Raw genomic sequence first — 10,103 nt, forward strand, 5'->3', positions numbered from 1 at the left:
GTACATAAATAAACAAAGGAGATTAATCTAAAAACTATACTAGTCAATCTATTCGATTTATTCGGACTACAAGTCCTATAATTCGTGGTTGACCCAACTTGAGTGACAAATAATAGCTTGTTAATCCATTACTACTAATGTTATCCCTCAGATTGGTGACAGCCACAATATGAACTGACAAATTATTGTTAGATTTAAGATTATTTTTGATAATGAATTTTTTTTATTTTTTTTCATAAAATTTTATTAAATAAAATATATATCTCAAAAAATTTTAGGATCATCATAGATAATTTTTATATGGTGTAATTTTTTAATCCATTAATTTTTTTTTGATATTTCAGCATCATTTAAATTTACTCTTTGAATATAAGACAAAAAAAGCTATAAAATAATCAACTACATTTTCAATTTATTCCATTAGAAGTGATGAGATCGAAGTTTGTGTGTTGTGGTTGCTTCGTTCTGAGTTGTGGCTAAATTCAAAGATTGTGAATATTGAATTAGAATGTTCTTCTGTTGTAGAAATTTGAAGTTGTGTTTGCGATTCAATTGATCTTGTTACTGAATTTGGAATAATATGGCTCCGTTGATGCATTTTTGTTTGAATGTGAATTTGAAATTCTAGACCTGGAATCGTCGATGCATCCTGTAATTTTGTTAATGAATTATTGTGAATCTGAATCTGTTGTTGAAACGTTATTGTTGGCATCCACATTTTTTATAATGAATTTTTTCATCTTTCTTCATAAAATTTTACTAAATAAAATGTATCCAAAAAAATTTTAGAATCATTGAAGATGATTTTTCTATGGATGTAAATGTCCAATCTATTAAAAAATTTCTTCAATATTTCAATATCATTCAAATTCACTCTTTGAGCATAAGATAAAAAAAATTGTAAAATACTCAACTAGACTTCTAATTTGTTTCAATAGAAGTAAAATCGCTAAATCACCATAAAAATAGAGAATGGTACCCAATAAGAGCACCAATATAAGGGGAAAGAAATTGAATAAGAAAAGTATTAATCAAAAAGAGAAAAAATAGGAAGAATCACGAGGGAGGAAATAATTTCATTGATGGAATTTCAAAAATAAAATATTTAATCATTAATTTCATGTTTTTTGATTCTATCATGACTACTCTATTTATAATATATTTTACTCCTAATGACAAGTAATTGGACCATTTACCATATTTGTACTCATTACATTAAATGTAAGAAAAAAATTGAATAAGAAAGGAATTAATCAGATAGAAAAAAATTAGGGCCGTCACGCCACATAGCAAATAACTGCGGAGAATCTCTAAAAAAAACTGTGACGAATTAAAATTGTGATGAATCTCTGAAAAGCAATCAACACGCCACATGCGTGTTGTCCAATTGCGCCATGTGTTTAAAACTGCTCCAAATCTTTGATGGAGAAGCAGCGATACGCACCCTATGTATCCTATCAAGTTTCTCTGAACATTTACATTACAGTAAAATATTTTAAATTTGAGAAAAGGACAAATAGGTCTCTTATTTTTTGTGACCTTCACAAAATTTGGACGGATCAGTCTCTCCGTCCAAATGCCTCCGTCAGATCCATCCAAATGTCTCCGTCAAGGACTGATCCGTCTAAGTTTTGTGAAGGTCAGAGACTTAAAAGTATTTTTCAATGGTCAGAGACGAAAATATCCGCGGAACAAAAGGTCAGGAATCTATTTGTCATTTTTTCTATTTTAAATGTCAATATTCTATAAAAACACCATCGTATCTATATAAAAAATAATTTCTAAAGTATGCACATAGTTTTTCTTTTAGTGATAAAGTATAAATTTCATAAAGAAACATTTTGTTGAATTAAAATTGAAACTAAAATACACTTATTGAACATATACTAAAGTTTATGAATTTGAAATTAGAGAAACCATAAGTGAGAAAAAAAAAAAGCGGTAAACAGTTTTTATGTCTATTATGATTAAATAAAATTTATGATTAAATAATGTATATACTCAGTAAAAGATTTATTATTAAATATTCGGCGAAAGTTAGTGCACTCCAAATAAAGTAGAGAGTGCATCATTTTTTAATTTTTTTTATTATTGTTATTATTTTTTTTATGGACTGAATAAGACAAAAAAAAATTAATTCCCTCATTTAACATAAGACGACCTTTACGTCACAAAAGTACCAAAAAAACTTGATCGAATTCTTCCATTACTCTGTTACTGTCGATGTGATCTTCACTGTTTTGTTTGATGGCGGGTATTTCCACTATCGTTCTGTCTATCCACAGATTTTGACGCTCTTAAATCCACCACATTTCACCTCTACCATGAATAACCTTCAAAATCCGAAAAATGGCTGCCTTAGAAAAAGAAGACGCATGTCAGTCGTCGCTGCTGGTTGGCTAACTCCAAATGCAAAACCGATTCTGTGGAAGAATTCCGGTCTCCATGAAGGCGCTATGATTCTCAGATGATGATACACTCAAAGCACAAAACTAAGAGTATTTCTTTCTTTGCCAACTAGCTATAGTTCAAATAACATAGTCTCTTTATATTCACCTAAGAGTTGGTAAAAAAAAATACTTCTTTCTTTTATTAACCTTTTAAACATAGTTATTTATTTTACATGCAATATAAAAATAAATGAATATAATATTTATTGAGTAGACGCAATTAACTTAGTCCAAAGAGAGGGAATGCGGGCTAGCCTAGCCAACTGTAAGTAATGGTTTGAGCCAGCTTCCTCCATAGACAAGATCCTTTTTGGGAGGGGGGAGGATACCATAGAGGAAAGAGCTTTCTTTAAAATGCATTTCAAAATAGGCATTGAGTGAGTTAGTTACGCTTGTTATAGAAGGAATGTCACTGGCTAGAAAAAGAGTTGTACGCCTACATAACTTACCTCCCAGACCGAAGAAGGAAAGTCTCAGATCTATGTAGTTTCGCACAAAATAAAATTATTATATGTTTATTTATTTTTTACGATATATATATGTTTTTTCTTAAATTAAATTTATATAATATAAAATCTTTTATCATTCTGTTCATATTTATATGAATTTTCAACTTATTTTTTATGTATTATTTATTTTAATTCGAAAACCCAATAACTTTTTTTTTTTGGTACAAACATGTTGTTTTTAATATTTTTATACTATTTTTTTATTTTGAACTTCAGCCCAATATCTAAAACTCACAAAAAAAATCTAAAACTTGTAAAAAAATAATTAATCTGATTAACAGGTTACTTTTATAAATCCAGACCATTCAAATAAAATATAATAAATGAAAAGTTGAGATTTAACGAATTCGCAAAGTGTGCAGCACTCCATACTTAGCAAGGAATATTTAAGGATGAGCCTTAAATACCCCTTAAAAAGCATTTGTACATTAGTCTCTAAATATCCATATATTTAAAGGTCAATTCAAATATAGAGATTGATGAACATTTTATTACGAGATGGTTTGCCATGGAAATTGATCAATTTTATTTTCCCCTAAGATAAAAGAAGGTCCACAACAACTTAGTTGATTAAAATTCACGGCATTTATAGTGTTTTATGGTCAAAAGAATTATTTGAATAAAGAAAGGTGTATTATTATATTTATAGTCTAGTATTCTTATTTAACTAAGTATATAGCTATATATGAGTATTCGTATGATGTATGGTTGGTTTAAATAAATAAACAAATTCAGTGAAACCTATTAGTATGTTGATCGCGGTTTCTATCTATTAGCTGGCTTATTTTTGAAAGAATATTCTAAATATATTTTAATAACTTTGACTTGAATATAAGTCGTTGCTATTATAAATACTATAACGATCTAATATGCAAGTTGCGAGTTTTAAAATGATGATATACAATACGACCGAACTAGAATTTTATGACATTGTTGACAAATTTGTATCTCATAACCTTTTACTGATATCGATAGTTCAGAAGAGCTAATGAATTATTTATTATGAATTTAAATTTTTTAAATTTTGAATTTTATTTTTTATATTTTTATTATTTATTTTGATTATTAAATATCATATACAGTTGAGAATGCAGAAATTAAAAGGTTAAATATTCATAGCGATTTTGATTGATACTTTAACGGATTATTTGTGATAGAAGAAATATCAAACGATCAATTTTATTCTCCCCTCAAAGATCAGCTAGAACTTAATTGATTCGAAATCAAGGCATATATATATAATGTTTTTCGGTCTAAAGAGTCGGCTAGTAAAACGACTTGAATAAAGTAAGGTGTATGTATTTTTTATTGGTACAAAATAAAGTAAGCTGTATTATTATATATATATATTCTTATTTTGACATAACAATTGTATGATTTACGATTGGTTTAATCAAATAAACAAATTCAGTGAAACCCGTTAGTATGTTGATCAGTTTTTATTTGACTGACATATTTTTATTAGAATATTCTAAATATATTTTAATAAGGCTGGTAAGCTGGTGCTTATCAAATCTGTGTTGAATAGCCTCTCGATTTATTATTTGAGTTTGTATAAGATGCCAAAGACTGTAGCAGAGAAACTGATTTCCTTGCAGAGGAGATTTCTATGGAGTAAGGAGGATGGGAGGAGTGGTATGGCTCTGGTTAAGTGGGAAGTGGTTCAAGCTCCGAAAAAGTTAGGTGGTTTGGGAGTTGGGGATACTATGATACGTAACACTGCTCTTCTGTTTAAATGGTGGTGGCAGTTTTCTAAAGAGGAGTGTCCGTTATGGAAAAAGGTAGTCTGTTCATGTAACAACCTGTATCCAAATGAGCTCCTGTCCTCACAGGAATTACCTATTCGAGGGGGTCCGTGGAAGGACATTTGTCAGATACAGTTCAAGAATCAGGAAATCAAACAGAAGATGATTATTGGGTTGTCCATGGAGGTGAGTGACGGGAGACGAACTCGGTTTTAGGAGGATGTCTGGATTCATGGAGGTTCTTTGAAAGATCATTTTCCAAGGCTCTTCTCAGTTTCAAACCAAATAGGATCGGTGATAGGGGATTGTGGGTTCTGGGATGGGTTAGTGTGGATATGGAATTTTCAGTGGCGGAGAGAATTATTCCAATGAGAGTTGAATCTAGTGAACCAGCTTCACCACACTTTGAGGCTGGTGAAAATTGAATTTGGAAGAGAGGATAGAGTTGTCTGAAAATATGATAAATAAGAAATTTTCTCTACTAACTCATTTGTGCAGGTGTTGCAGGTGGAAACGGTCCCGGAGGGTATATCAAGCTACAACTTCACTAGGACTATTTGGAAAGGTCTTGTCCCACCTAGAGTGGAGTTGTTTGCCTGGTTTGTCCTAATTGGCAAGGTCAACACGAAGGAGAGACTGAGTCGGTTTGGGGTCATTCACCAAGAAGATAATATATGTGTTTTATGTAATAATGGTATTGAATATGGCCATCACTTGTTTCTTGGTTGTAGCTTCTCTTGGCAGGTGTGGTGTGCTTGGTTATCATATGTTGGTGTGCAATGGACTTGTCCGGGTGCGATAAAAGAGCATTTTCAAAGTTGGACTGGGATCTCAAATAGAAAAGAGGAGTGCAAGAGATGGATGGTGTGTTTTTGTGCGATCATTTGGAACGAAACCGGAGGATTTTTCACAACAAAGGAAGAGGAGTTGAGGAGATTATCAACATGTCCTTCCTGAACTACAAGTAGTGGTTGGGAGCAGACCCTTTCTGTTGTTGATGACAATGCCAGAGATGACAGAAGGGATACCTAAATTGTTTTACATGTGTGTTCTACTTTTAGTTTCTATGTTATTATCATCTATGCTCCACTTGTTGTGTTGAGCTTCTCTTTTAAAAAATTTTTTTGACTGAATTATTATAATAAGTATTAGACTAAAAAATCAGTTGAGCTTAGTCAAGTTTAAGTTAGTTTCTATAGTATCTCTCAACTTAATATATTAAAGACTAATTCATCGCGATACTGAGCTCTATTTAAGAATTTATTGCTAGTCAATGGATTACTGTATGCACAAGACGAGATTCAAACTCTCGACATTTGCTTAAACAAACTAATGAGCTAACCATTAAGTCAAGTTCAAGTTATTAGAAAATTATAATTTTCTAATCTATTATGAGTAATACATATAATTGATCATAATTACATTAACTATTTTATATTATATGACTTATATAGGTGATTTTATTTATTGTTATCTTCCTTTTCGTGAAACAAATATATTTTACCCAATTTACTTGGTTGAATTAGTGTTAATGTTGTTTTATGAAATTAAAAAAAGTTTTAATTTTTAATTTGTTTTGTTTTTACAAAAAATGCATATGGATTGGACTATTACAGTAATGTCTTTTGTGTATTTTTTTTTAATGTGCACGCATATATATTAAAGATCCAGCTGGCTTAAAAGAAATTATCTATATGCAGTGAGGGAATTTAATTACAAGAAATAATATTATATAGTTCTTATATATTGTGCTTGTTATTTTATTTTTTTTATGTTATATAAATATTTGATCTTTACCACAAGAAAAACATTAAGTATCATCGGATTGAATTCGACGGTATAAACAATGCTGAAAATTATTTATCAGCGAATTATTTTATCCGACGTTAATTAGCGGCGAATTTTTCATCAATTTTTTAATGAATTTGTTGAGACTAAGTTGCTGATTACTGTTGGATTATTCCAACGGTAATTTTGGCGCCATATTATGTGTTTTGGCATCTAATTACCGTCGAAAAATTCTATGGTAGTTTTTTTTTCCACAATTAAGTCACAATTAGTAATCAAATTAAAATTCCTATTAACATAATTAGGACAGAAATTCAAAATTATCAGAAATCAACTAATGATTTTATTAAATATCAATTGTCTGATTATAATAAAATTGTCAATTAAATCCCTAAATCCTGCAGATATCGGTAATCGTCGTCGTCGTCGTCTTTCCCCTGCTGAAGCGGCGGAGTAGGAGTTGATGTCGGTGCCCTACCAGCAGCACCGCTGCCTCCAGTACGCATTTGCTTGTTGTACACCTCCTCTGCTCTCGCAAACGCTCTAGCCGCTCTAGCTTATTATCCGTCATCTGCAAGTTGATGGCTGTGGTGTCTCCCATGCGTGCAAGAAGCTCGTTATACCTCTATTCAGACTGCTGAGCTTGTTGGTGAAGCTCTTATATCCTGTGTGGATCCATCCTTTACCCCCCAATACTCAATCCTCAAGCTCTGGTGCACTTACTTTTTCACGCATCCATATTTCAAGAGAAAGAAGAGGAGGCCCAAAAAGTGGAGGTAGGAGAGACCCTTGAAGATGAAGGAGTAGTTGAAGAATTAGGGGGAATTGAAGAAAGTTGTCAAGAGGTGGAAGTTATCAAGGAGGAGTTAGATTTTATACTAGAGCAAGTGGAGAAAACTGAAATTATCAAAGAAGAGGAAGTGGTTGAGGACTTAGGAGATGCGGAACCTCCATGAAAATCTCAAGTCATAGAGCCTCCTTCCAAAACGTTTGAATTTGATGTTAAGGAGGGTGTACAACCTCCAAGGCATGTCATGATTGAAGACTTGGAGGAGGTTGATCATGAGATGGATTCAATAATTGATGAGTTTTTATCAACAATTGAATCCTCCCCCATTGGACTTAAAGAAGAGGTCAATGTCGCAGAAGTTTGTCAAGAGGTGGAGATCATCAAAGGGGAGCCCAAGAGAATAAGGCATACATTGGCAAGGCCGCCACTGGAGATACCTTCCCCCAAGCCATTACCATCCAACACAACATTCAAGTGGGTAAAATTCTTATCCTTAAACTCACCTTCCCACTTGAATATGGTCTGCTTGAAACGGATGGACAACTTAGAGCTATCTGCGGTTTTAAGAGTAAAAGGGAGATGATTAGCGGTTGGCAACACCATCTTAGGTTTGTTATGGCTGGAAGCTCAAGGCCTAATTGCAAGGGTTTGTATAATTCTCAATTGATTGGGTCTAGGAGGATGTTTGGGTGCTTAAATGAGAATTTCAAGGCTAAACCACCCGGATGGAATCATGATGATCAACTTAAAGATGGGTGTAGAAATAAGATTTGGGATCCAGGCATACAAGAGGATCAATTTTGGGAGCTCAAAGCTTGTGGAGAACTTCATCACGGCTTGGTGAATTCACTTGGAGATGTTAGAGCTTATTGGAAGTCCAAGCATTGGTGGAAGTTTCAAGATGAGTTCAAGCACAAGCCACCATGACAAGGAGCTCACCAAATGTCCAACTTAAGGATTTTAACTAAAAGTGTTAGGTGGGAAACACCCCACCATGGTAAATTCTTTCTAATTTCTCTTTTATTTATATTAGTAATAAGTTAGATTTTTATTTTTGTTTTTGATATGTTTATTTCGTTTAATTCATGGTTTAGTTGTTTAAAAAAATTTTTTTTTGCGATCGACGCGTAAGCGTCGATGACGCGCACGCGTCACATGCAGGTTCGCAATATTACTGAAAGGGACAGAGAGTTGCGATGGAGACGCGCGTGAGGGGTGCGTGGCGCACAGGCCACCCCACGCATATGCGTCCCTCACGCGTACGCGTCCCCTGCAGAAATTTCAACCCACGCGTAAGCGTCATCGACGCGTACGCGTGGGGATGAAAATCGGCGTAAAGAGTGAATTGAACAGAGAGTTGTGTGGTCATGCATGGCCGTTTTCGTTTTCACGCGCACGCGTAACCTACGCGCGCGCGTTGCGTTCTGTTTTTCATTTCTTTCTTCTTTCTTCTTTCTTCTCTCCTTTCTTATTCTTTCTTCCTCCTTTCTTACTTTCTTCTTTTTCATTTCTTTAACTTCTCATCTTTATTCTATTTCATTCTCTTTTACATATTGCATTTGTATACTTTCCTTCATTGCATTTTAATTTTATTCATGTTTTTATTTTCTTTTCTGATTTCCTATTTTATCATTGGTGTTAAATGTTTTTATTCAATTGTTGCATTTTTTTTGCATTATTTTGGTGATTCATGACTTGTTTTACATTGTTGGGTAATATTATTTAAGTCAATACTAATCCTTTATGATACTTGTATTCCTTTTGCATTGACATGAATTTATATTGTCTTTCATGACCCACTCTCTCTTCTCCTTTGTTGCAATTTTTGTACTATTGATATGCCATTTGCTTCTACTGTTTTCTCACTTGCATGTTGTAGCTACCATGTAATTGAGACCCTCATTATTTGGCATTAACCCAACCATATTTTAATTGTTTTTGATCTTTGTTTTTGGGTCACTTTTCTTCCCTTTTCTCTTCTTTCAGGATGGCCACCAGGAAGGGAACCGGAAGACATTTACATGGGGCGACAAACAAGTTCCTATGCACATTCTTTGGAAAAAAGCGTTAGTTGTAGCAACCCGTCCACTTGCACATCTTGGCATGCACCGAGGACGGTGCAATCTTTAAGTGTGGGGAGGTCGATACCGACTTCTGTGGGTTAGTTATTTTCTTCTCAACACCAATGTTTTATTTTCTTTGTTAGTTCATTGTTGCATTTGCATGTTTGATTGCATGTTTGCTTGATTTTGTGCATATTTTAGCACTACTTGGTTGAAGTGTCGAATTCTTTTTCAAGAAACTTTTTATAACATTTCACTAATTTGAATTAAAATTTTTGTTAAACTTGCTTGAAGAATTTTATTTTGGAACATGGTTTAGAGCTCGAACACACAAAACCTGTGAGATTTTTGAGCTTATTTGATTGGTTTCATTTAATCAACCAATACTTTGTTTTTGGTGTGTATTGTTCTCTCTAGAATTGTGATCTTTGTCTTGCTTAATTCTATATTTCCATTGTTTGATGTATGCATGCACTTATATGATTGAGGCCTTGTTTCACTGAGCTTACATACCCATACAGCCTTCACCTTTTCATTATCCTTTGTAAACCAATGCTGAGCCTACTTATCCCATTTATTCTTTACTCTAGCTCATCACTAACTCTAAGCGGAAAACAATAATTTTCTTAATTTGAATCCTTGGTTAGCTTAGACTAGTGAGAGTATTCATGATTTGAGTGTCGGGAAGTTGGGTTTGCCAATATTTTGTTTGAGAATTGGGTGTTGTATATTCTTGTGAAAATGTGCAAAAACAATAG

Source organism: Arachis ipaensis, chromosome B08, assembly GCF_000816755.2.
Source record: "Arachis ipaensis cultivar K30076 chromosome B08, Araip1.1, whole genome shotgun sequence".
NCBI classification, from domain to species: Eukaryota; Viridiplantae; Streptophyta; class Magnoliopsida; order Fabales; family Fabaceae; genus Arachis; species Arachis ipaensis.